Source organism: Corvus moneduloides, chromosome 1, assembly GCF_009650955.1.
Source record: "Corvus moneduloides isolate bCorMon1 chromosome 1, bCorMon1.pri, whole genome shotgun sequence".
In the NCBI taxonomy this organism is placed as follows: Eukaryota; Metazoa; Chordata; class Aves; order Passeriformes; family Corvidae; genus Corvus; species Corvus moneduloides.
In genome coordinates this window covers 53,785,062-53,809,561 of record NC_045476.1, presented here as the reverse complement: position 1 = coordinate 53,809,561, position 24,500 = coordinate 53,785,062, and the positions used below count along the sequence as shown (strand labels likewise).

The 24,500-nt window shown below is 39.0% G+C and overlaps 1 long non-coding RNA gene across 1 annotated transcript; it reads left to right on the top strand.

Annotated features, from left to right (window-relative positions):
* Nucleotides 1-397: 397 nt before the first annotated feature.
* On the top strand, nucleotides 398-24,476 carry LOC116444506. Its single transcript, XR_004240355.1, has 3 exons — nucleotides 398-503; nucleotides 23,378-23,540; nucleotides 24,391-24,476. It is a non-coding gene; the product is annotated as an uncharacterized LOC116444506 (long non-coding RNA).
* Nucleotides 24,477-24,500: the final 24 nt, after the last annotated feature.

Genomic DNA, 24,500 nt, shown 5'->3' with positions numbered 1-24,500 from the left:
CAGCAGCGAGAGCGGGATCCGACGGGACCTGTCCCAGTGGTTGCTCTGGAGCCTCGAGCGGGAGCCAGAAATTTGTGGTCTGGTTCGTGTCTAACAACTCTCACCGGACGCGCTGTCCTGGCATCCCCGGGGCACGCTGGGGAGCAGGTAGGGGCAGGCAACAAACAGTTAACTTATGGCACTTTTGTACACATTTGCGGAGGGAGATGCCGAGACAGGGATTAGTATTTCACACGTTGCCGGCAGCGCGAGGGAGGACGCACCGGTGTTACTCCGTAGGGACTCGACGCTGTAAGCGGTCACGAATCCCCTCAAATCCCGCCGCGCTGCAATGCCCTCCGCCCCCGGCCCCTCCCGCATGGGCTCCGCCGCCCGCCCCCGGGGCCGGCCGGGCGGAGGGACCGGGCCGCCTCCGCTCCGCCGGCGGAGGGAGCAGCGCCGTCTCCCCGGCTGCGGCAGCGGGAGGGGGCTGGGGACGGCCATCCCCAGGGAGACGGGACGCGGTGAGCGGGGCGACGGGACGGGGCGGCGAGGGGTGTGTGCGCGGGGGGAATAAATATCTGCGCCGGCGGTAGCGGGGCCGCGTCCCGTGCCCCCAGCGCGGCTCCCGAGGCGGCCCCGGCCGCGGCAGGTGAGCGGGGCCGGCCCCGAACCCCCTGTGGCCGGCCCCGAACCCCCCGTTCCCGGCCGAGCCCCCCGACCCCGGCCGAGCCCCCGTCCCCGGTGCCGCGGTCCTGCGGGAGGCAGCGGCCGGGCAGCAGCGGCGGCGGCCGCCGCGGGTGCCTCCTGCCGGCCCGTGGGGAGCTTGTCGCAGGGAATTTCAGGGGGTGTTCTTAACTCCCTCTCCCGGGGTGGGCAGTGGGAAAATGCAGCGGGTTTGTGTTTCTTGTTTTCAGTTCTTCGGGTTTGCTATTTTGAAAGCCTGAAGAGCTACCAGCAACCAAGTCAGTGAGAAAGTCGTCTCTCGATGAAATTTAGTGTCAGCCTGAAACAAAAAAGTTTTTTGGTTGTTTTTTTGAGGGAACAGGGGTTGGACAAAACCTCAAACTGATTCCACAGCCTTGATATGACCAGCAGAGCAGGCTCAAAAATTAACTGTTTGTGCACCTTTTCCTTGCATCACCGTGAGGCTCCACTTGTATCTCTTACACCAGTTAGCTGGATGCATTTTAAGAATATTTTAACTCTGATAGAAACCAAGAGGTAGAAATACTGATGCTTTACAGTGTCAGTCTTCTTCCTAACTTCTCCTCTCTTGACTGTGTATGGTTTTGAAGATCTTCTGTGCCATTTGCTTTGACAAAGGTCATTGATTTCTCTGCTGTACTGGCTCTGTGACATCTGTATTGAGAACTAGAAACACAAGAACTGTGTAAAACCTGGTCCTGGTTAAAATCTTTGTAGCAAAGGAGTTGTTTTCACGGCTGTGGTGACCAACAGGAAAACCTGTCAAAACTTTAGTTGTGCAAAGCACAGTTCTCCTTCTCCCTCCCGTCCTTCTACCAATGGAGTCATGCTGTAGCCAGGATTCCTGCTATTTCTTACCTCCAGTTGCTGACCTATACCACAAGTATGCCAACCTTCTCAGAGGGGATTATTTCTCTGCTGGGGAGCTTTCTCTGTCCCTCTTAGCCCTCTGCCTTATACCATTCAGTGGGCTGCAATCTCATTTTAGGAGTCACTTAATGCTGCATATGTTTGTTGGTATGACAGAGCGAACCAATCTCTTGTTGGTATGGTCCCAGACTGTACCCAGTTTAGCCTGTGCTCAGTAATGGCTGTTAACTTTTCCAGGTAGGCTAAAAGCATTTTGCTTCAACGAAAATTCCAGTTCTGTATTTCTGAGCAAGCAGAGAAATCCACAGTAACTTGCAGAGCTGCCAAGTCATGGAATACAGAGCCCTGGCAAAGGAGTTAGGACTGTGAGAGTCTTATCTCCTAAAGGCAACTTGCTGGTATCTGGAAGGCAGACCCTGATTCTATATCTGTTAGCTACCAATCAGAATCTCTGGAAGACAAGACTATATGGATTTTTGGCAGAGCAGAGACAACTAAATGCAATTATGTATATTAAAATACGGCACTGATGAAAGGTGGTATGGCATATCCAGGGATGGTTTTCAAAAGATGATGTGTATGATCATATTTCCAAGCCCAGAGGCTTGAAAAACGTCAGTGAATATCCATAGGGAAGCTGGAAAAGCAAGTTTAGGAGGAAGAACAAGGAATACAGGTTTGTTTGTGTAGTATAGGTGTTCTGGAAAACGTTCTTTGGATTTGCAACTTGCCTTTTTACATATCGTGTTTTCTCCACTCTGTCCAAACAAAACATGCCGAGGTTCTGACTTCTATTATGCATCAGTTGTTGGAGAGCTCTGATGGGCAGCTGAGGCTCTCCTCATCTTTAGTCTGTCCAAAGAGAAATGCAACAATGGTACTGTCAAACCAATAAACTGCATCCCTCTTGAGTCAGGTGTCACGTGAGGTGGTGCAGAAAGCTGTCTGTGCTATGAGGAACACCACAGAATTCCTTGGAAGGGAGAACAACAGAAAGGACCTTCTGTTTGGGGAGCTGGCTCAAGCACTGCTCCAGCACACAGTGGCCTTCATAGGAGAGGTTTTTGTATCTAAATGCTTGCAATAAAGCAGGGAAAAAAAAGAAGAAAATAAAAAGAGAATGATATTTTAACTGGCACCAGAGACAACTGATGCAAAATAACTCTTATGAAAGTTCCTCTTTTAAAAGAGTAGCTATCCCACTTCTAATATAATCATCAGAAATGACTTGTTGCTGGAGGCTTGGTTCTGTGTAGCATATCACTCTTCCTTTCTTTTTGTTGCCTTTTGTATAATGGATGTGACTACTGTCATCTGAATTGTTTACTGCATGAAAGATAATTCTTCCCTGTGCTCAAGTCTCCAGAGCCATCCTCAGTACAGTGCAAGGTGATGTACTTCTTGTCCAGCGCATGTCATTGTGAAAGATGAGGGATGAGTCACTTCCCTCGTGGGCAGTGATGACTAACTGCCTCTCCTTTGGGAGCAACAGTGTGGAGCTGCCACACCAGCAGCTGGGCACACAAGGAATCATCACCTCAAATCAGCTCTCTGATGACTGCATGATGTAAAATAAGTTTATTAAGTTGTGTGATTAAAGACTTTTACAGCTCATAAAGGAGGAAAGCTCATAAGAAGGTAATAAGAGAGGGAATATTTAATTTTGCACCAGTCTTCCCAAAATTGTGCTGCTTCTGAAATGTAAATCGTAAGAGATTTGTATGCAAGTTTTCAAAATATGTCATGTAAGAATTCTTACTGAACTATAAAAACAATTACTTGCATGAGATTTTCTTAAAGAAAAGAAACTTCTTTTAGTGTACATGTCATAAAGCTCTTTAGAAACCTCTTGCTTTATTAACAATATGTAGTAGACAGTTAGTACTAGGGATAGGTACAAAATGTTCAGGGTACTTTTTTGTGTTGTAAATGTTCTGGGACTGACATGAAGTATTTAATTTTTAACTTTTCAACTGAGTCTATATGGACACCTCGAAGAAAAAGGCAAGAGAGAGATTGCAATCCAGACCAGACTCCTACCTTTCAAATAATATTTCCCTTAAAATTACTTTGGAAATTTTGCCCTATAGCAACGGTGGATTTACACTTGGTACAAAAAAGCAACATCATGGTTTAAAGGTTTTGTCCTGTTCTTTCCAGGTCCTGAGTCATACCTGTGATCCCAATCTTTACTGTTTGGGTCTCTTTTCCAAAATTCTGAGAAACTTTGGCTCATCAAAATAGCATGGTTTTAAATGTAAATACTCTAGTTCTGTGGAAATTTTTCTGAGGTACAGATGCAGGTCCAAATTTTGGTAGGAGGGAGAAGAATGTAGTGGTTCATGTCCATATCTCAGACTTGGAGAAACCCAAATTTAAGACCAGGAAAGCCAAACAGGTTTCACAGAACAGTTTTTAGTTATTACTCCTGCATTTTTATGGAAAAAAAATATGTTTCAAGGAGGGAATAAATGTGTGCCATTTATGAGGCAATATTACAGATACTGTGTATAAATACCAATGACAATGACAGGAAGATGAAAAGTATTCTTTTTGTCTTCTAGTACTTTGTTAACAGCATTCAGATTTCAGGCTGGTCATTATCTTTTTGGTTTGATCTTGAGAGGCAGCAGTTATGAATAGGGGCAGGGATAGAACCATATCTCCCCCCTGCTGAGGCAGAAATCTCTTCCTGATTGAAGCCCATGACAAAACTCCCATCAACATCAAAGCAGAAAGATTTCAAGAACAAGAACCTGAATGCATCTGAAATCCACTGTTGGGCAGCTTGGAAAGGTCAAGGGTTTTTCAAAGATTAGTAAGGAAAAGAAAAAGACTGAGAGCAAATCATGACTAGCATAAAGAGAAGAGGAAGTTGACAACTAAGTTCACAGTTCATTGCTAAATCTGTGTTTATGAGGGCAGCTAATTTTGGTGAAAACTGATACAGGCATTCAGCTGGCTTAGGTGTTTCTGCTTCAAATGAAAATGGTATTATTTTTTCCTTGGTTTGATGTTAAGGAAACATATATTTAAGAGTTGATTGTCACAAGTGGTATCTGTAGCACTATTGTGGCTGTTTACTTAACTAGCATATTCTGCAAAGAGAAGACAGAATCTCACAGAAGTAACACCTGCTAAAGGTTGTATTTTATGTATCTCATAACTTTCAATTTCCATGTGTTTGTGCTATTAAAACAAAACAAAGCAACAAAATATTTTTCTTCACAAAGTGTTTGAAATTTTATTTTAAGATATTTAAAAACCTTTTGCAAAGGAAGTACTGAAAGAGGAAGAAAAGGTTTTGACATGAATTTGCTGCTTGCTCTGTATATACAGAAGGAGTTTCATTTATAACTTTGGTATTTAAATCTAGTCTCTAAATTCCAGTGATATCTCATAACATGGCTTTAGTATTCAAAACCTGAAAAATAACCCCCACAATGACATTTTTGCCTCTTTTTTTTCCATACTGGAGCAAATCCAAACCCTATCAGATTTACGAAGTGAGTTTATTCTCACTTTAATGAGGTTTAAGGAGTTTATTGTGTTAAGGGAGCATAAATTACTCCATAAAGCCACAAATGAACTCATTAAATTAATGTCTGCCTTATGAGCCTCTAGGGAGCACACAAGCAGTGTAAGGCATGCCCTCCTCGTGGATGAGATGGGAACTGACCAGCTTGACAGGTCCCAGGAGGCTTTTAGGAAGGGAGGATGGGCTGATGGGGAAGCAGAGTTCTGCTGCCCTGGAGCAGCTGGTGATGCTCAGGGGCAGGCTAGGATGGAGCCTGAGCTTCAAGGTGCTGGAGAAACTGTTTGTTACTCTATCAGGCCCTAATAAATTAGATTTTGGGAGATGGATGATGGTTAAAGCAGATAAACAGAAGTGCTGTGGTTTTCATCCTAGCTTCTCCAGCTTTTTTTTGCCCACTTGCTTACCTGTTGCTTTGCAATTTTAGCTCACTTATGTGTATGCTGAGGTTGCTCTTGTGCTGTTCATGTCTTCACTGCCAAAACAAGCTAAACTGCACCATGAGTTTGTAACTCCTTGTGCAAAAGCAGACTTGGATCCCTATTTTCCTTATTGCTTCCTGTTGTGTTATTTTTCAGTTTCTTGTTTGTAAGTCGCTGGCACAGAAAGGAATTAGTGGGACATATTATGGATGTAGCAGCACATCTTTAGCTGCACAGGACCCTAAAACTGAGTTCATGGCAAGGTTTCATCTCCCTGAATTCTGTAACTCAAAGGTCACTTGTCAATTTTGATGTCTGACGCTGAAAGATGTTTTAAAGTATTTTTGGTACAATTAGTGTATTTTAAACTGTAATTGTTTTTTCATACTGAAACATGAATTTTCAGGAATTTATATTTTGGGTTTACTAATTTCAAAGGTAAGACTTAAGCTGTCTGTAGAGCCATCAGAATTTGGAATCAGTTGAAGCTATGCTTCCAGGGTACAAAATAGGGTTATTCTGTTGAATTTCTTTCTAAATCTGTTTTCAGTAGATTGCACTTCTCTGTTGCTTAAGGGTTTAATGTCAACTAAACTCATATCATTAAAGGCATCTTATGGTTTTTGATGAGACTAACACTAATATCAAAGGATGGCATCAAAAGGGAGAGTGTCACTAATCAGTCAGGTGTGCATCTCTCACCTGTAGAGGCAGCAATAATATGAGCTGTGATCCAGAGAGCTCACAGCTTAAGCAAACCTAAGCCTTGATTTCAGTTTGTGACTGACTGTGTACAGAGATGATTGATAATCAGTTGTTGGATAAATGAAGATTTATAGTCCTGAAGGCTCTGGCCAGGGTCAGCTCCTTTCTCTGTGTCATGGTAGTGAAGCATGTGTGCCAGGCAGAATAGTGTAACTACTAAAAACTCAGCTAAAGCTGAGGTAGAGCTTATGGATTGGCTTAAGTGAAAGGAAAAAAAATAGTGTGTGGAACAGAATGTAAGCTTTAATGCTCCATTAATATTTTATTTAAATGCTTTGCTGTGTATCATTATTTTCTCTTTTTGTAAACACTGGCAAAGTGTAATAAAATATATTAAGTAAGATCTATTTAATATTTTATGTTTATGTTAAGTCTCATGTTTATTCAAAAAAACAAATTACCATGTAACATTAGGAAATTAAACATTAAAATGCAGATTTTTCACTTCTGGAATAACTGCAAGGAACAATTCAAAAGATCTGCAGCCAATAATTTTTGAGAGGATGTTTGGGCATGGTGTTGATTAGTAAATACATCTGAAATGTAATCTGTGTCTTTATAAACAGTCTTTTTAGCTCTGTCTTCAGGATTTTTTCTTTATTTTATTCTAGTCAGAACTAAATTCCAAATTTCAGTGTTGTTCATCCTTAAAGTGCAAATAGGAAGGGGGGGTGAAGAGCTCCGTGCTATCACAAGGCAGTATTTACTTTGAAATTCAGGGGCTGTTTTCGTATTTAATTCCAGGACATTGCTACATGCAGTTGAATCAATGGTGGTCACACCAGGTCCATGACACTCTGAGTAGGGATTCTGCTGATCCTCTTCTGCATGGTCTTCATCTGGGCCTCCAAACTGAGCTGAACTTCTGGAAAGCAAGAAAAGATAACCTTTTATTTAAAAATAAGCAAGTGAGAGATCTCAGGTATTCTTGCAAACATCCAGGAGAACTTTCTTTCGGATTGCCTTTCTCTATGCACTTCAAAAAATGAAGTACCATTTTGTTGTTTTGCTTTTGTAAATATTTTATAGTGGTTTCCCAAAGTAATCAGAATTTGCATAAATTACTAAAGAAAAACTGAGTTAAATATTAGAGGAAGTTAATGTCAGGGGGTTAAATAGCTGTAAGGGATTCTGTTGTTCTTGTCTGTCTCTTCTAAATTTCTTTCCATGACATTTCTCACACTCTGGAGAAAATGAGTTTGAGAATGAAGTTTATATTTAGGAAATTATTGCCAAATTTGGCCATGAATCAGACACTGTTGATTAATGATAACAATCATAGCTTGTTACAAGCCAAATAGCTCTTTTTAATTTAAAAATACAGGCAAGGTTACTTACTTTCCAAAGGCAAAATATTGTTGGGAGCTGTGTTTAAGCCTCTCCTTGTTCCGTTGCTTGTTATTCAGAGTGTTTTGATGCCATGATGCCAGGTGAGTGAGAATTGTGAAGAATCCAGTTCCTTCCCCACTTTTTGGCCATTCCAAGGATTTCAGCCAGCATGTACCAGTCTTTATTTTCTAGTAGGCTTGGGACATATTTATTCCTTAATTCTATGAGTGTACTTGTAAGATCTATTTTTTGGACAGGCAACCATGATCTTCAACTATTTTGTTTCTCGTTTGTAAAATTATATCTTCAGTGTTGTCTGGATCAAAATAAAAAATTTAAGATCTTAAAAGCCAAAAAAAGCAGGTATTATCCTGCTTTTCAGGACATTTTCAAGGAAGCAGAAGATGGTAAATGTAGAGTGAGAGAGATGGATAGTTTGTGTTTGTGTGTTTTTGTAACAAAGTAATCCTTAATTTGCCTTAACATGAGAGCGTAAGTCATGGTGCTAAGTTATGTAAGAGCTGCAGGAGCTTTTTGTGTGCTGAGATGGCTCATTATTTGTTTGTTTGTTTGTTTGTTTTAAACTTTATCTGGATACTTTTCTTGCCATAAAAATAGGTGAGAGAGATAGAAGTAGCAAAATCGATTAGTATGTGCACTTTTTTCAGCTTTGTTTTTGATACTTTAGATGCAGTAAATCTGTAGATAGATAAATTCTACTACAAAAAAAAAAAAATAAGGCAGTTAGCAATAGAGAAATAATTAGCTAATATAATACCTTGCATGTAAAATTAAATTTTAATGAAATATAATAAAATACCAGCTCTTTCTATAATGCTATTCAGTTTAGGAGACACTAGTTCTGCAAAAAGCTTACACTTTCAAATATTTTTGTACCTATTTTACTCCTGGTTAAAGATCACTGATAAAGGTTTTTAATAAAACCTGAAATAGTCCCATGCTTACAAATTTATTTCTTTTTTTTAATCCCTGTGTTAAAATTTTGGTTTGTTGATGGAGGTCATAATTTTGTATTAGTGAATTGAAATATAGTGAAACAGTTTTTGTGTTGACATAGGACTAGAAGTAAGGATTGAAGCTTCAGTATTTCATCAGGTGTCTTTAATTAGCAATTAGTCTACAGTGACAGAGTGCAAATATTTGAGGTCCCTTCTAAAATTTTGAGGCCAGATTTGTGTGGAGCACCTTCCAGGTGACGGAAAGAAAGCATTATTCACCAGGACCTTGCCACAGGCTGGCATTGCTCTACATCTCTCATTTTAATGAATTTTTGAGCAGGAAAAGAACAGGCCTATGTTGAACAGAGACCAAAACAAGCTGCTTGTGTGAGTCTGAATTTTTCCCGTGTCATCCTTTGCCAGCAGGAGCCCAGAGCAGGTGTGTCATGCCTTCTGCTGAAGGGCAAAACAGCAGAAACTTCTACAAATGGTGAGAATAAGTTGTCAGTGTTTGTTAAACTTCCAGCTTGAGGAAAGCATGGAGTCCTTTTCCCCTTTGATGAAAAAGGCCAAGCCATTGAACATAACACCAGCGGTTGGAACACAGCTCTTTTTCAGAATGTCAGGATGTACTTGGTGCCAGATTGGACAGGAGTATTATCTGATATGTTATTAGACCTTTTGTGACCAGACCTAGCCTGTCCAACATACACCCTGTTTAAAATGGTTGCAGACTTTAGGCTTATTTTCCTTTTATTCAAGGTAGAAATTTCACATTTCCATGACCTAGGCATCTGCGGTGATTCCTGCTTCTCCTTGGTCTCGTTGGCATCATTGAGAGGAGCTGCAGACATTCTAGAAAGGTGTTAAGCATCCGTGGCTACCAGCAGTGGAATGGAAACCATCATAGCTACTTGATGAGCCTTTGTGCAGCTTCATGAGCAATCTTTCATTGTAACATGCCACTAAAGCCTACATATCTTTCTATTTTAAATAAATAATAACTTACATTCCTCATTGAGTCTTGGTTAGCTTGGAAACCATCGTCTCTTAAGCCATAGTGTTTTTCCCTTTTATATTTTTACAGCACTTTTAAAAGCCCAAGATACTGATCTTTAGCTGAGACCACTGGAAAAATACATTCAGCTCTTTTGGAAGATGAAATTCCCAAAGATCCATAATTTAATCCCACCTTTATTTCACACCGTCTGCCTGATATGGAGCTACTCTGAGTTCTGTAGCATGCCTGTGTGAGTCATAGTTGCATCAGGTAGCTTCAAGTAAGGACTGTAAACCACCTAAGTACCTAATAAATAAATGTTAGCTGATACACAGGACACCATGGAAAAAGGCATGGATTTAATCTGTCTTTTAGCTGCCTAATAAACACTAAAATTACATTACAGATACTTTCAAGCAGTATTAGATTATTATATTTGAAGCTGAAATGAATAAATAGTCATCAGATAGTCATCAGCCATACCACTCAGGTACTGTGTATTTAAGAATGAAATACGCTTCTTGTCTACTGAAAAAAAATTCTCCAGAAGCCATATAACTTTTTCAGGTTGGGTTGCTGCTCCTTACCCCCCTTTGTTGGCATAAGTTTGCTGCCTCTTTTCTTATCACATTTCTTTGTAGTTGTTTCCTTACATGAATTTCAAAATGCTGGTAGGAGCTGCACAAGCCAAGAAAATATGGACTTTGCAAACAAACTGTGAATGACCTGCCTTGAGCCATTTTCTGTCACCAGTAAGCTTTCCCCATGCTTCCACTGAAACCATGTGTACTGCTGGGAGCAAGAGCACTTTTAAATGTTGGCAAGAAAAGACATTCTGTAGGGTTCACTGTTCTGGAGCATTTTTGTTGGTCAGGAAATAGGAAAATTATACATTACATATGCTTGTGTGATTCTAGGGTTGGGGAAGCCCTCTTCTGCTAATTTGCTAAGTGATAAAAGCTAGGAGGACTCATGTTGCCATTTCTGTGTTTCTATAGGAGAATTAGTACCCAAGGGCTATGGTGGTGTTATGTCAAACTTTTACTGAGAGGCAAAAACTCCCTTTACTGTTACTTTCTGAATGTTCACTGTACAGAAGATGATACATAAGAGCCAGTCTAGCTGGACTATGTTGAGCATATTTGGGGAGCACCTCAAAAGTGAGCACTGCATTATGAAATAATTATAAAACTAGAATAGTTAGAGGTAACAATTTTAAAATATAGTACATGTTGGGGTATGTGTTTATATATAAATTGAAAAGTAACTTTGTGACTTGTGTCATGACTGCATTTTGAAACGTAATTTTTCAAAACAATTTTTTCTGCAGCCCATTTATTTACATTTTAGTCTAGGTTGTATCTTTCACCAAAAAATCTTTTCAAAGAAACTGAAGAAGCATTGGAGCATGTGAAAACAGCTAAAACTACCTTAAAAACTTTAAGGATTTATTCTTTAATCACAGAAACATGTTGGAGAGTTACTTCGCCTATGCCAAGGAATTTAAACCATGGGATTTCACATCTGAGATGTTGTTTTCCAGATCTGATATGTTACCTAAAAGCTCACTGAAGATTGAGGTATTACTTATTACCTGTGCTGCTGAATAAATACAGTATCTGAGAAATATGGGCTATTTTCAGTCATGCAGACAGCAAGACTCAAGTTCCTGATATCCAGAACACAAAATCACAGTGCATAGAGGAGAGTTCAGAGTGTTGAACAGGATGAGAATGTCACATGCTGTGCAAGGAGGAGACTAGTAATAGCATTATGAGAAATTGCAAAGGTGTTTCCTAAATCCAACCCTTCTTAGGGTTTTGAAAGTTGCTTTAGTAAAGTGCTAGTCTCCACATGCAGCCCATGGCTAGAACTTTCTCCTGAGCATGGCACCTGCCTCTAAGAGCTAAGGACTCATCTATTTATAGCTAGAAAAAATGTAATGTTTTAGGCTAGTCCTTGGATGAGACACAATACCCTTCATCTCCCTTTGTAAATCTGCGCCAATAAGCAAGGGAAAGTGGAAAATCTGAGGTCAGGAAAGAAGTGCAGAATGTTTTTCTAATATTGTGGTTAGTCAGCTGTGTAGGATGGGAGTAGCCATAGCTTTTGGTTCCTGCTCCTGGGGCCTTTTTTATTATTCTTTGCTGAAATGGGAAGCAGTTGTAGTAGGAGTAAAGACTGGCTGCTTATTGGAGTTACAGAATCATAGAATAGTTTGAGTTTGAAGGGAAGGTTGCCTCGCTCAATTCCTCTGCAATAAGCTGGAAAATCTTCAAATAGATCGGGTTGTTCAGAGCCCCATCCAACCTGGCCTTAAATGTTTCCAGGGATGGGGCATCCCAAACTTCTTTGGGCAACCTGTTTCTGTGTCTCATCACCCTCATTCTAAAAAAACCTTCCTCCTAATATTCAGTCTAAACCTACCCTTTTTCAGTTTAAAACTATTATCCCTTGTCCTATAGTAACAAGCCCTGCTAAAAAGTTTGTACCCATCTTTCTTATATGCCCCCATTAAGTACTGAAAGGCTGCAGTAACATGTCCTCAGAGCCTTCTCTTCTGCAGCCTGGACAATCCCAACTCTCAGAGCCTTTCCTCCAAGGAGAGGTGCTCCATCCCTCTGATGATCTGTGTGGCCCTCCTCTGGACCCATGTCCTTCTGGGAACTGTGAGGCTCACTTTTGGGATCCGAGCTGGAAGATTATGTACTTTAGTTCTGCAATTATTCAGACAGTGTGCCGCTCCACCCCTTCCCTATAAAATACTATCCAAGAGTAAGAAATCCAGTCTTACTGATTCTCACAGTGCCCGCCACAGCGATCTGTGAAAGAGGTTTGGGGTGAATGTGCTGGCTCTTGGCTGTCTGTCATCAGAAAGAGAGGTTGAGGTGCTTTTTGTGCAGGTTAGCTGTAGCTGCTTGGGAAGAGCATCCTGTGCCAGCAGTTTTACAGAAGTGGCAGCCATCGTGCTGAGAGACATCGTGCACAGCCATTGCACATGAAGTAGCTCTTGCTGGAATTCTTTGTTCTTCATCATCAGGTGGGCCCACAGAGAGCCCTGCCCTGTGCCAGGGGGTGAGGGGACAGCTGAGGGAAGCTGAGGAGTCTGCAGTGATTGGGGGTCTGCTTGGGGAACTCACGACTGGTTTGCTCCTAGGGAGAGTAGCTGTTGCTCATTTCTAAACATACAAGGAAACTGTTATTTTTATCCCTTTGGGGCATAAAACAATTACTTCATTCGAGTGAAGTCAGAGACCGTAGAAATTAATTTGGCACACATTACAAAAGAGGTTAAAGTGTGTTCAATTTTATTCCTCTGGGAAAGATTTAAGTTTAATTTTCATAGCAACATTTTCTGTTATTATAATAAATCATGTGTTTATACATGAAAGTATGTGTTTTGGAGTGCTTGCCCTTTTTCATCTAGGTCTTTTTTAACATAATCTGCTGAAATTGGAGCGGAGTTAAATGTGTATGCTCTATGGGACAATTCATTTCCACTTGTGTTTTAATCCTGTAAGGGACTCAACCAGGATAAAGCCTTGCTGGAAATATCTTTTGCTCCTTCACTTTTCTTTCATAGCTCATTCTGCCAAACCAGAAGGGAAAAGGTCAAATGGCAAAAACCATCTCAAACATAGGTTTGTTACTGACTTTTTTGTAGAGGTTAATTAATTTTTATTAATTTGATCACGGAAAATTTCATTATTATGTTGGAATTTCGAAAGCTGAAAAAGCTGGATTTTGATGGACTCAAGGGGGATATTTAAAGTGAGCAGGTCTGCAGAATGACTGAGTTGTTTCTGGAAAGCTCTTCAGAAGGAGAACATGATCCTTCAGACTACAGACATAGTAATATTGCACCCTGTACACAGGCATTTGTACTGCTTCTTCCTTGTTTATTCAAAAGTATCTGTAAACTTGGAGGTTGTGACACTGGGAATTTTATAGCTTTGAATGGGACTAGGCATGAGATAGGCTTCCAACACAGCTGGGTACAGAGTCTACCATTTCTTCTTTAAAACAGAAATTAATTTTCTTAAGGATAGATTTCTGGATGCTTTTTCCTGATCACGTGATTTATTTAGAAGTGTCACATGTAGAGAAATATTCAGATGGCTCTCGCCAAAGATTTTGAGTTTCAGTTCTGTATGTTTTTTTTCCCGAGTGTTAGGTTGTAATTTACATGCAGTTCTGGTGTAGATACAAAATCAGTTGATTCTACTCAAAAGATGGAGAATGTTTTTCTCTAAAATTCTCTAAAATGTTGGTTTATAGAAGTGTCTTGCAATAAAAGATAAAATAACTCCTAACACTCTGCTCATTAGCAGTCATGGTATGTCTTTGTGGTAAAACAGAATATTTATTACTGTGCTTTTTAGACACTTTTTTTTGGTAATTTTCAAAATTTTGATGTTAATTCGTGACTATTAATATCTTTGAAGTTGGAAAATTAGAGTTTTAGAAGGATTTAATCCCCTTCTAACATAAATTCAAATAAAGAAGCACTCCATCATATTATGTAGTTGGCTTTGCTGCCTGCTGGCCAGAGCACTTAGCTGGCAGGAAGGCAGCCAAATTCTGTCTCCTGTCCTTCATTTTTACCCTGAAGCTTTGTGGAGCAGGGAAATATTGATTAAATTCCACTTGAAGTGAGGGGGCTGGTGAGGCCAGGTCTGCCCCTCACAGGTGTGTGCCCAGCTCCAGGTGCAGATGTAATGGGTGCCCTGGGATAACTCCCTTCTTCACTATCCTGATCCAGAAAGGGATTCTCCTAGCTGTGTCCCTGCCATTTCCCTGTGCTCCTGGCACCTGTGTACCCACAAGCTTGCTGGGTTTGCCCAGATGCACACCATTAGAAGGTGGGCTCAGCCTCCCCAGGGGTATAATCTTTGCTGGCCACTGAGAGCTTGGATCTTCTGTATGGCAATTTTGGCAGTGTGTTAAGGAGAAAGATTGCTGTATGTGTGAGAAATGGTTTTTTTGGATAAGGTATTATTTAAACAGGCAAATTTTTTGGAAACAGACCCAAATATTAAAGTTGTTAAATAATAAATAACAAAAATAATATAATAAAGTATATATTAATGATACTTATAAGCGAATGATTAGCAGAATATAGAGTTTTACCGCTCTATTAGATGGAGTAGGAAGTATATTCTCTGTGTACATACACTGATTTTTCTTGCCAGTATATATCTTAATCTAGGTAATTAAAAACCCAGAGGAATGATCATAAACCAGATCTGAACTAAATTAATGGCACATGCTTAGTTCATGCAGAAGCCTTGTAGAGTTGTTAATGCCTTTGGACTAAAATCCCGGTACTGCTTTCAAATCCATAGCAAAGCTTTCCATATCTCAGGGCCAGGACTCACTACTGTTCTTCTGAATTTCATTGCTCCTGATAAAATTCCTGACAATTCACAGTAAATTCCTGCTGATTCCTGCACAAAGCTGCTTCAGAAAGGAGATGTGAATGGCAGCAGTGACCTAGTGCTGCCTTTTTTCTCCCTTCTGAAACACTGGGAAGCTCTGAAGCATCCTTGTCTGTGGGAGATGTGGGTTCAAGACACCCCTTCTGAGGTATGTGTGTAGTTTACCTGGTCTCGCCTTTACCTCTGGAGGATTCCCTGCATACTGAGTATATAAACATAAATGTTGGTGAGATGCTTGAATAACAGTTTTAAACTGTAATTGTGTACAGTAATTATCATATTTGTTCAGATGTAGACTGAAGGGGTGTTTGAGCTGATCCATTTTTGAGGTGATGAGTGCTTCCTTAGTGACTTGACTGACTTAGGACAAAAGCAGCCTTTCTAGCACAGTCCTGAATGAGCATTCTGCATTATAAATTTGCTGACTTTCCAGCTTATTGCCAGGTAAAGCAGTCAATGAGTATTAGTTTTCAAGTTTGAGCCATTCTTCCTCATGCACGCAGTCTTAGTGTTGACAGCAGAAGCACAGTTGAAATACCAAGCACCAATTACAGACTGGTTTTACTGTCACCACTAAAATATTTATTTCCTAGGTTCTTCAGAAACTATTTGCCTTTGGGTTTTACCATCCTAATCAGGAGCTTTATCAAACATTAGCTGTCATCTTACAGCTAATTTATTTGTCAGAAACTTCAAGGCTCATGCTGTTAAGTGCATGATATATGAATAGTGTCCACATATTTCCAGGAACAAGCCTTACGTGCTTCTGGATAGGCAGGTATCTGGTTTAAATGTGAATGGAATTGCCTGAAAACCAGAACAAAGCAATGATCTGGTTTGTGGTGTGACTGGGGGGTGTCTGATCCCAAAGAGTATCAAAGGGTGCTTAGCTTTCAGGGCACAAATATGGGCTTCTCAGACTTGGATTCTTGATGAGTAAATATGTATATTCTTAAAAGTTAATATATTCCAATTTAGCCACAGAATTATATCTAAATTCCTTTATTTGCCTTGGGGAAGTGCAGTAATTCATCCTGTCATGGGTTTTGTATATGTACAAAATATACAAGCCCATATGAGTGGGCTTGTACTGTGTATTCAAAAAAACCTCAAACAAACAAAATCCATGTTAGTTGAGGGATGGAGGGAGTTAGAAAGGAAGAAGATCCTTAAATAAACAAGTTAATTTGATATGCCCATTCAAAGGTGCTGGATTTTATTTAAATGTCCACCTAGGCTACTGATACTTCTATTTCTTTATTTACTTGTTTTTCAAGTGGCTTGCAACAGGAAAGAGGTGCAGAGAAGCTGCAAAGAAAAAATTTCTCAGTGATGATTAAAGTTTAACGTATTTAGCAAAGTAAAAAGTGTAGCTTTACATGTACATGTTGCATGTTGCCCTTTGTGTTGCTAACAGAACAAAGCAGAAGGTGCTGGAGCTCTCCCTTTAGAGCCAGCATTAATATGCACCTCTATTTTCTGCTCTGTTATTATTTTTCCAAAAGTCTGCATCTGTGAACATGGTTAATTACCTTGAGTATTAATAGAGTACATCTGTGCTATAGAAAATGACTATTGTTCTATAGCCTGATACATGTGGTAGCCATGGATTAAGACAACCTAATTAAATGTAACAATGACTCAGTCAAAAGATACTGTTTACATAGGGAGTTGACTTCAAGTATTTGAGTAGCTGAAGTCTGATGCGCATAACAACCTTCTTAATGATAATACGTAGACATAATTTGGCCTTGTAAAAACTTGTTGAGAAGATCTTTATTTAACAGGAGGGTTAACAGGATGAAACAGCATAAAAAAGCAAGGGCAATATAGATGGCTATCCCTCTTACTATTCTTCTTAAACAAAGGAGTCACTAGTACACACATGTATTGATTTTGCTGCAGTACACTTGCATTGTATCTGAAACTGTTATTTAAAATCAATCTGTATTTCTAAGCAAATCCTTCAGTTGCTAACTCAGTTTCTGTTAAAAAAACCCAAAACAGTTCTCCCCGTTAATGGTATCGACCGTTGCTCGTTGCTTAAAGCAGTACTGAAAAATCTCGGAAGTGTGTTCAGTGACAGAGGTGAGATACGTGTTTAGCATTACCATATGCCATCCATCAGATTTTTCTTCCATTGGAAAAACATGCATTTTATACTTTCTTCTCTTTCTTTTTTTTTTTTAACATTATAGGAATTTGAAGATGATTATACTGATTTTAAAGCCAAAATCCTGGATCTTGGCAGATGTGTTGCCTCAGTTCTTTGTGTAGAATTTCATGACTGTTCTAGTTTAGAATCTGTGCTCAAAGTCAGTACCCATATACATGAAACTGTTTCTTCATCATTAGTTTTGGGCATTAAATTACAGCTTTAGTTAAGCTATTTGTGAATTGAATGCCTTGAAATACTGACGTATGTATTGCAGCTGGGAATCAAACTGTGTTCTATGATTCTATTCTTGCTTTGGTGATGTTCTAACTACAGGTTCCTTCCAGAAGTTAACCCATAGCTAAAGCCAGATCTAAAATGTAATTCGAAGAAACAGGGATATTCTCAGCTCACTAACGCTCTGCATTTTGCATTTGTCTGCACGAGGCTTGGAGAATCCATGGATGGCAGGTGTGTCCAGGCTCTCCACCCAGTGTAGTGTATAGTTAACCTGGATAGTTGGAGCATGTTTCTGCTGTAGCATGTGTTATTCTTATATGGGAATAATAAAAATGTAAGATAGGAAATAACTGATTAGGAACAGTTCGTCAAAATATGAATTAGGAGTTGTCATATGTTGAACATGAGTAAGTGAAGTCACGTTATTAAGAAAGAGGTAAGTAAGTAAATGTTCAGATGAGTGGTTGTCCTGAAAGGCACAAGGATGTGAAATCTCACGTCTATCAGCCTTGATGAAGCCTCTAGTGGAGTATTGTGCTCAGGCATTACACTTTGGGAAAAAGGATCTGTTGATAGTCATTGAGGCTGAAGAAGAAGCGAGAGAACAGGCATGAATCTTCAAATACGTTAAAGATTTCTGCACACAGGAAGGAAATAGTCTATTTTCTACACCCTGAATGTACTGAACTTAATTTAAAGTGTATAAGGTTCAAGCGTGATGGCTGGGAAAACCACTCCATGCCAAGAATAATGAATTGCTAGAACAGATTGCTAGGGTAGGTGACAGGCTCTTCATTACTGAAAAATCTTTCAGGGAGAGCTAGAAAAAAACCTCTTTTTCAAATTGCATAGGTGTAGCAAATATCTTCTTGGGGCAAGAACATGGACTAATTACTCTTGAAGTCCATTTTAGACATACATTCTATGACATTGTATTGCTCTCAAACTGTTTTACAGTATTGCAAATTAGTTGGGCTAAGTATAAGGCAGTAATAATGAATAGCTAACTGCTAATTTTGAATAAATGAATTTTCCTGAGGTTGACACTTTTGGCATTGTTAGCAATTAAATGAGTGTCTTGCATTTAATGTTTACCCTGTTTCTTTCCAAACTTGTTATCTCACTGATTTCAGATAATATATACACTATTACATCTACTCTTTCTAAAGGCAGATAACTTGTCCTAACATACAGATATCAATGAGAATGGAAGGCAACTTGGGAAAATTACTTCTGCTTGCCACTTGTTTGGTAAGCTTTTACAGGATTAGGTGCTTTTTTTCCTCTAGAAAGCATTAACTTAGAAGTAAGAGTTGGAATTTTTGTGAGACTCAGGAGGAAGAGCCTAGTGACTTATGAGAGAGGATATATCTGAGGAAAAAAAGGGGAGAAAACAAACAAGTTAGGAAGTGCAGGGTGGGATTTTGCTGAAGAGGTGGACTTGATGATCCTTGTGGGTCCTTTCCATCTCAGAATATTCTGTGATTTAGAAAGTATCAAGAGTGTGGGGTATATGTCTGGATCTGGAAAGTCGAATTCCATACTTTCTAGGATCTGAGCTAATCTGTCATTCTTTAGCATTCTAGAATTCATCTGCTGGGGATAATTTAAGAGCATATTTAGAAACACGTGGTTTGTTGTTAAGCACATGACGCATACCAACAGTATAGCTTGGTACAGTGCCAATCTCTGAACCTCAGAAACATTTTTGGTGAGATTTCATGTTAGGAGTACTACAGAAAGAACTCTAGTGCTTACTTTGCTGTTTGGGCTTTTTCTCTCTTTATTTTCTTTTCAAACTTTTAACCATCTTGTAAACTTTCTAAAAAAAAAACTTGTCTGTGGAGATAATTTGCCCAAATTGCAGTATTTCATTGTAAATATTTGGTGAAGAACTGGATAACTGCAAACGAACATGATGAACACATTAAAAAGGTTTGAACAATGCAAAAATAAAAGAGCGTTTTCCTGCTGGTTCATAATACCTTAATTTATATTCTAATAGGCGGGGGGATGAGGAGGAGGTTATAATTAAATCATTAAGAAAAATATGCTGGTTACTTTGGGAAAGCCTCAATGGTCTGAAGAACCGAAGGAATGAATACAGACATTTTGGTCCTACATTTCATAGGAGCCCATAAAGGGTTTTATTGTTCTATGGAGGCAAAACTTTTGAAGATAGTTATGGGGGACCTGGACATCCAAGTTATTTGAAAATTGTGCCCTGTCCCTTCCTCTTGTCCTGATCCTAAGCAAACATGCTTTCAGGTGGGAGTACAGGGGATGGAAGCTCCTGTGAGAGCTTTAGGCACACATGAATTAAATTGTTGAGTAATAACAAGTCCAGTGTTGAAAACTGACATAGCTAATAGCACACAAGGAGAGGACAACTAAAGCTTTCCACCAGAATTTGTTCATGAAGTGCTAATGGTAAAAGAAAAAAAAAAAATTATTGGGTGTGGGTTTCCTCTTTGCAAATTCTTAGAAAGTCCAGAAAATACTTTTATTTCTCAAAGACATGTGGAGAAGTTAAAATCTCTTGACCAATATAAAAATCAGACCTACAGTAAATGGAAAATTCAGGTGGATTAAATTTGTCTGTTTAATTTAAACCAAGCTAATTAAGCGTAATCCTCAAAACAGACTCCTGATGGACCCTAAGGTGTGTACTTAGAACTGTAATTAAATATGTCACTGATGTTTGTCTTTGACTTCACAGTCAAAAATGACAGTAATCTTCTGAGGTATGAAAGAATCTTAAAATCTTAAGCCTTATATATTTTTATAGAAGCATGCAATCATTCAGGTTGGAAAAGACCTCCAACATCATCAAGTACGACCTCAAACCCAGCACTTCCAATTCACCACTAAACCACATCCCTAAGTGCCACATCTACGTGCCTTGTAAGTATTTCCAGGGATGGTGACTCCACCACTTCCCTGGACAGCCTGTTACAATGCTTGGCAACACTTTCAGTGAAGAATTTTTTTCCTAATATCCAATCTAAACCTTCCCTAGCACAACCTGAGGCCATTTTCTCTTGTCCTGTCACTTGTCACCAGGAGGAAAAGACTGACCTCCACCTGCTACACCCTCCTTTCAGGGAGGTGTAGAGAGTGATAAGGCCTGTCCCAAACCTCCTTTTCTCCAGGCTAAACAACCCCAGCTCCCTCAACTGCTCCTCATCAGGCTCGTTGTCTTTGTTTTCCAGGCAGGAAATCTAGTTGCCCTACACCTGCTCAGGGAAGAGTTCTTACTTTAAACAGTAAAGGAGGTCATTACTGTAGTAAATGGTTTCCCCAGAGACACATGCAGGAATGTGATAATAACAGCTAGCTCTTACCCTGTAAAATGCAGTGGTTCTTTTAATTTTTCAAACTTCAAAAAGCCCTTAAATCCCTACTCCTAAATTGCTGAATACTAATTAAATGATGTCTCCTGTATACTTTCTCATACTCCGGTCATTAAAATGGTATTTTAATGCCTGTGTATCTGAGGTTAAATGCAAAGTAAACAAAAAGTCATTGTGTTGGGGCTTCTGAAAGGATAAATGTAAGATGAACTGTTTCTTCCTTCCTTCCCTTTAGATAGAGGTTTTATTGAGAGAGGTGAAGTATTTCTTGGTGTTGAACCAACCCAATATTCCAGATTCTTCTTTAGCTATGTTAGAAAAGGAACAATTTTACATAACTTCCTGATTGTATAAAGTGTATGTATCTTTTCTTTTGTTCTTTGAATACTTGTTTTATGTGAATGATGGAAAATCAGTTCAAAAAGAGATGTTGTCTTTTGCTCCAATAGGGCCCATAGTTACTTTTTGCTAATTTTTTTTCTTAATAATGACCAAATCATGTTCACATTCGTAAGCCTCCTCCCAGACCCATACAGAAACTCCAGTGAGTATCTGTGTTACTTTGCCTTCCATGTCACAGTTAGCAGTAGTATGGGACTGTTCAAATATTGACTCAAAAGGTAGAATTTGATGGCTGTCAGGTGGTGCTGTCTTACAGACATCCTCGGCCACCTTTTTCTCTATATATTCTGCCCCACACTCATCCCAGTTATAATTTTTTTGAGTGAAATTTCGGGGAATTACCTGAATTAAGCAAAATTTGGTGGCAAGAATAGGTGGGAAAGCACAACAGCTGTAGTGTTTGCTACTGACACTAAAAGAAGAACTTACTAAGCTATCGTTTTAAGAGCAGCATGTGCATATGAGAGACCTTTATTTGGTCTGTTTTGGGATATGCACTGCACTGTAAATTCTGATAAATATAGTTGGGTGAAAGTTAAATTAATGTTTTTCATCAAATAATTATAACTTCTCTCCAGTATCAGTAAATTTTCCAGCCCATGGTGAAATTTCTATTTCTGTGGCCATCTGGTCTAGTACTTTTGGTAGAATTTTTGATGTGTACCTTTAGCTGGTTTTCTAGTTACTCTGAAGTGACTCAGATTCAAGCTTCCCTTTCTTGTACTTTCGATTCAGACAAAAACCACCTGTCGATATATCTTTTTCATCCTGATGGAATTTCTTTTCACTGAATGTTTTTTTCTTGGTTAGATCTTGGGGAGATTTGTGGAATGATAAAGCTATTCCCAGGCCATCTTTACATATTTGAAAGCATGTTAAAGCAGCAGGAATAGAACTCTCTGTTTTACTGTGTGGAAGATTCCCAACATAATTAAAATGAAGTTTTACGTGATTATACATATACTGATTTTATTAAGTTCAAATAGTTTATAATTACCAATGATCCATAAAATAAATTCTTTTACAGTTGGCAAAAATTCTAGTAAAAGCTATGACACAGAGTATAGTTTTGGTTGAATAATTCATCAACTATAATTTCTTATTCATAAGTAGATGCTGGAGTATTCTCACTGGGAGTATGCAGATTTTACTGGTATATTTCTGCCATGTGTGATACTTTTTGTTTAAAGAAAATATTACTCTGTTAAATAGGAGTTTCCCAAAGAATGGCATGCCATTAAGAATAGAACTGTGTCGGGATAGCACAGATGCCTCTTCAGGCATCTGACATCGCAGTTAATCAGAAGAAAATGCGCTTTACTTGACGTATGTTGAATTCTGGGATCAGTCCTTTTTGTCTCTGTTTTTCTTAATAAGAACATAATCAGTGACAAGTGTTGCTACCTGTTCTTCATGGGTAAGCAGATGGAATCCAGAGAAAGATTTCAAATGGAAGGTCCCTTTAAGTTTGACGTGGAAAATCCGTGTGTTCATCTCAGTGAGGTGATGAGGAATCTCAGAAAAACATATTTGCTTATAACCTTTCAGTAAAAAAGTTAATGATATTTCAATGTACACACTAAAATATTTGTGAGTTGGGTCTTTTGGGGTTTTGTTAAGTTTTTGGGATTTTTTTATTTGGTTTGTTTTGAGGGATTGTTTTGGAGGGTTTTTGTTTTACTGGTGTTTTGGGGGTTTTTGTTGTTTGTTGGTTTGGGTATTTTTTTTTTCAAGATGCTGGTATAATTCTAGTGCCACAAAATTCAGGTGTCTTGTTTCTCTTCCAGTGTTGCATATGTTCACCACAAAAAAATGTTAAAAATTCAGAATGCTTGCTCATGTTCTTTTACACAGCATGATGTCCTCTTGAATAGGGTAGTCTAAAGTAGACTATTTAGTGGACCTTTTTTAAAGCATCATGAGGGGACTTTGTTAACATTTATACAACTTTAAGAAGAAGTGGTTTAATAAGTTAAAGAATACAAGAATATAAATTAACTTCTTTCTATGCAGCTTTTCTTTTATGGTTTGAATGTAGAGTCCTTTGTGTACTTTTGGATGCTTTCAGAGGCAATGCAAACACAGCTTTGTAACCTCTTTGCCATAATTCTCTCATCTTTTTTTATATTGAATCATATATGGAGGATCTATAAATTTCACTGACAGGTTAAGTAAGCTCAATATACCCTACAACAACTTTGAGTGTTCCTTCCCTCTTCCAGGCAAATCAAGAGCATGAGATGCTGGAAAAAGAAATGTTTCTAATGCAGGAATCTATCTACAGAACTATCTGAAGTATCTATTCCAGGCTGCAAGCACATGAAACAATGTTGGAAAGAAGTGCAGTTGCTCAAGAAAGTGTGGGATATTTGTGTTTATATTAATGTAAGATTTTTCTTAAAATTACTTATAAATTTAGAATATATTTGAAAGTCATATTTTTAATTTGATCCTAGAAGTGCTATTGTTTTGATTTTAAAAAAATCAAATACCAAAGATTTTACTATTCCTTTTGTTTTTGAAATTATAGTTGCTATGTTTTAGGATACCCAGACTAAAAATATCTCTGTTCCCAAGTGAACAATTTCAAGATAATCCCAAAGCAAAACAAACTTTGTAGTTTCCTTTAGAGTTTTTTAATACCAATAACTTGCTTGATTAATTAAAATAACTGAGTAAAAATTCAGAAATCCATAAAATTCCACTTCAGAACTCAGGATTGTACATTAGAAAGCTCTACAAATCTCAAAGCAAGAGTACAGAAAAGTCAGTGTACAGAGCCCTATGGGAAATCAGTCTTGCGAAGTTCTCTTTCCCTCAAGCTGCTGGCCTTCCTAGACAAGGTTAAAAATACCTGTAAAAGATCTTCTTTCTGTAATTTTGTTTGTAGCACCCCCAGGAGGAGCTGCAGGGCAGCTTCCCCACATCTCCAAGGTGCACCTGTATGTTGCCTGTGGATATAGGTGTGTGTTTAATGGCACAAGAAAGTTGAACTTGTATGTTTTTGTCAGATACTGAAGCATGAAACTGTTAAAATGCTTGGCTTTTGAGTTTAATTTAGAGAAGATGGATTATTATGTGTGCTTGCTAAGTGATGGTGGTGTAGGAAAAAATTAAGGCCCACGAGCTATTGCTGTAGGATGGGCTTTCCCCAGCATCCATTTATCTGTTTTGTAGCAGAAGCTTGTTCTTTACCAAATGTTGTTGATGCTTTTATCTGTACTTTCTGTTTCAGAGCAGCATTGATGATTGGGCTAAAACCCAGTGGAGAGAGATTAATGTGGAACAGATGGATGTGCAGCTCAGAAGGTTTGCCAAGGCAGGTTCCACAGCCGTCTATTTCTG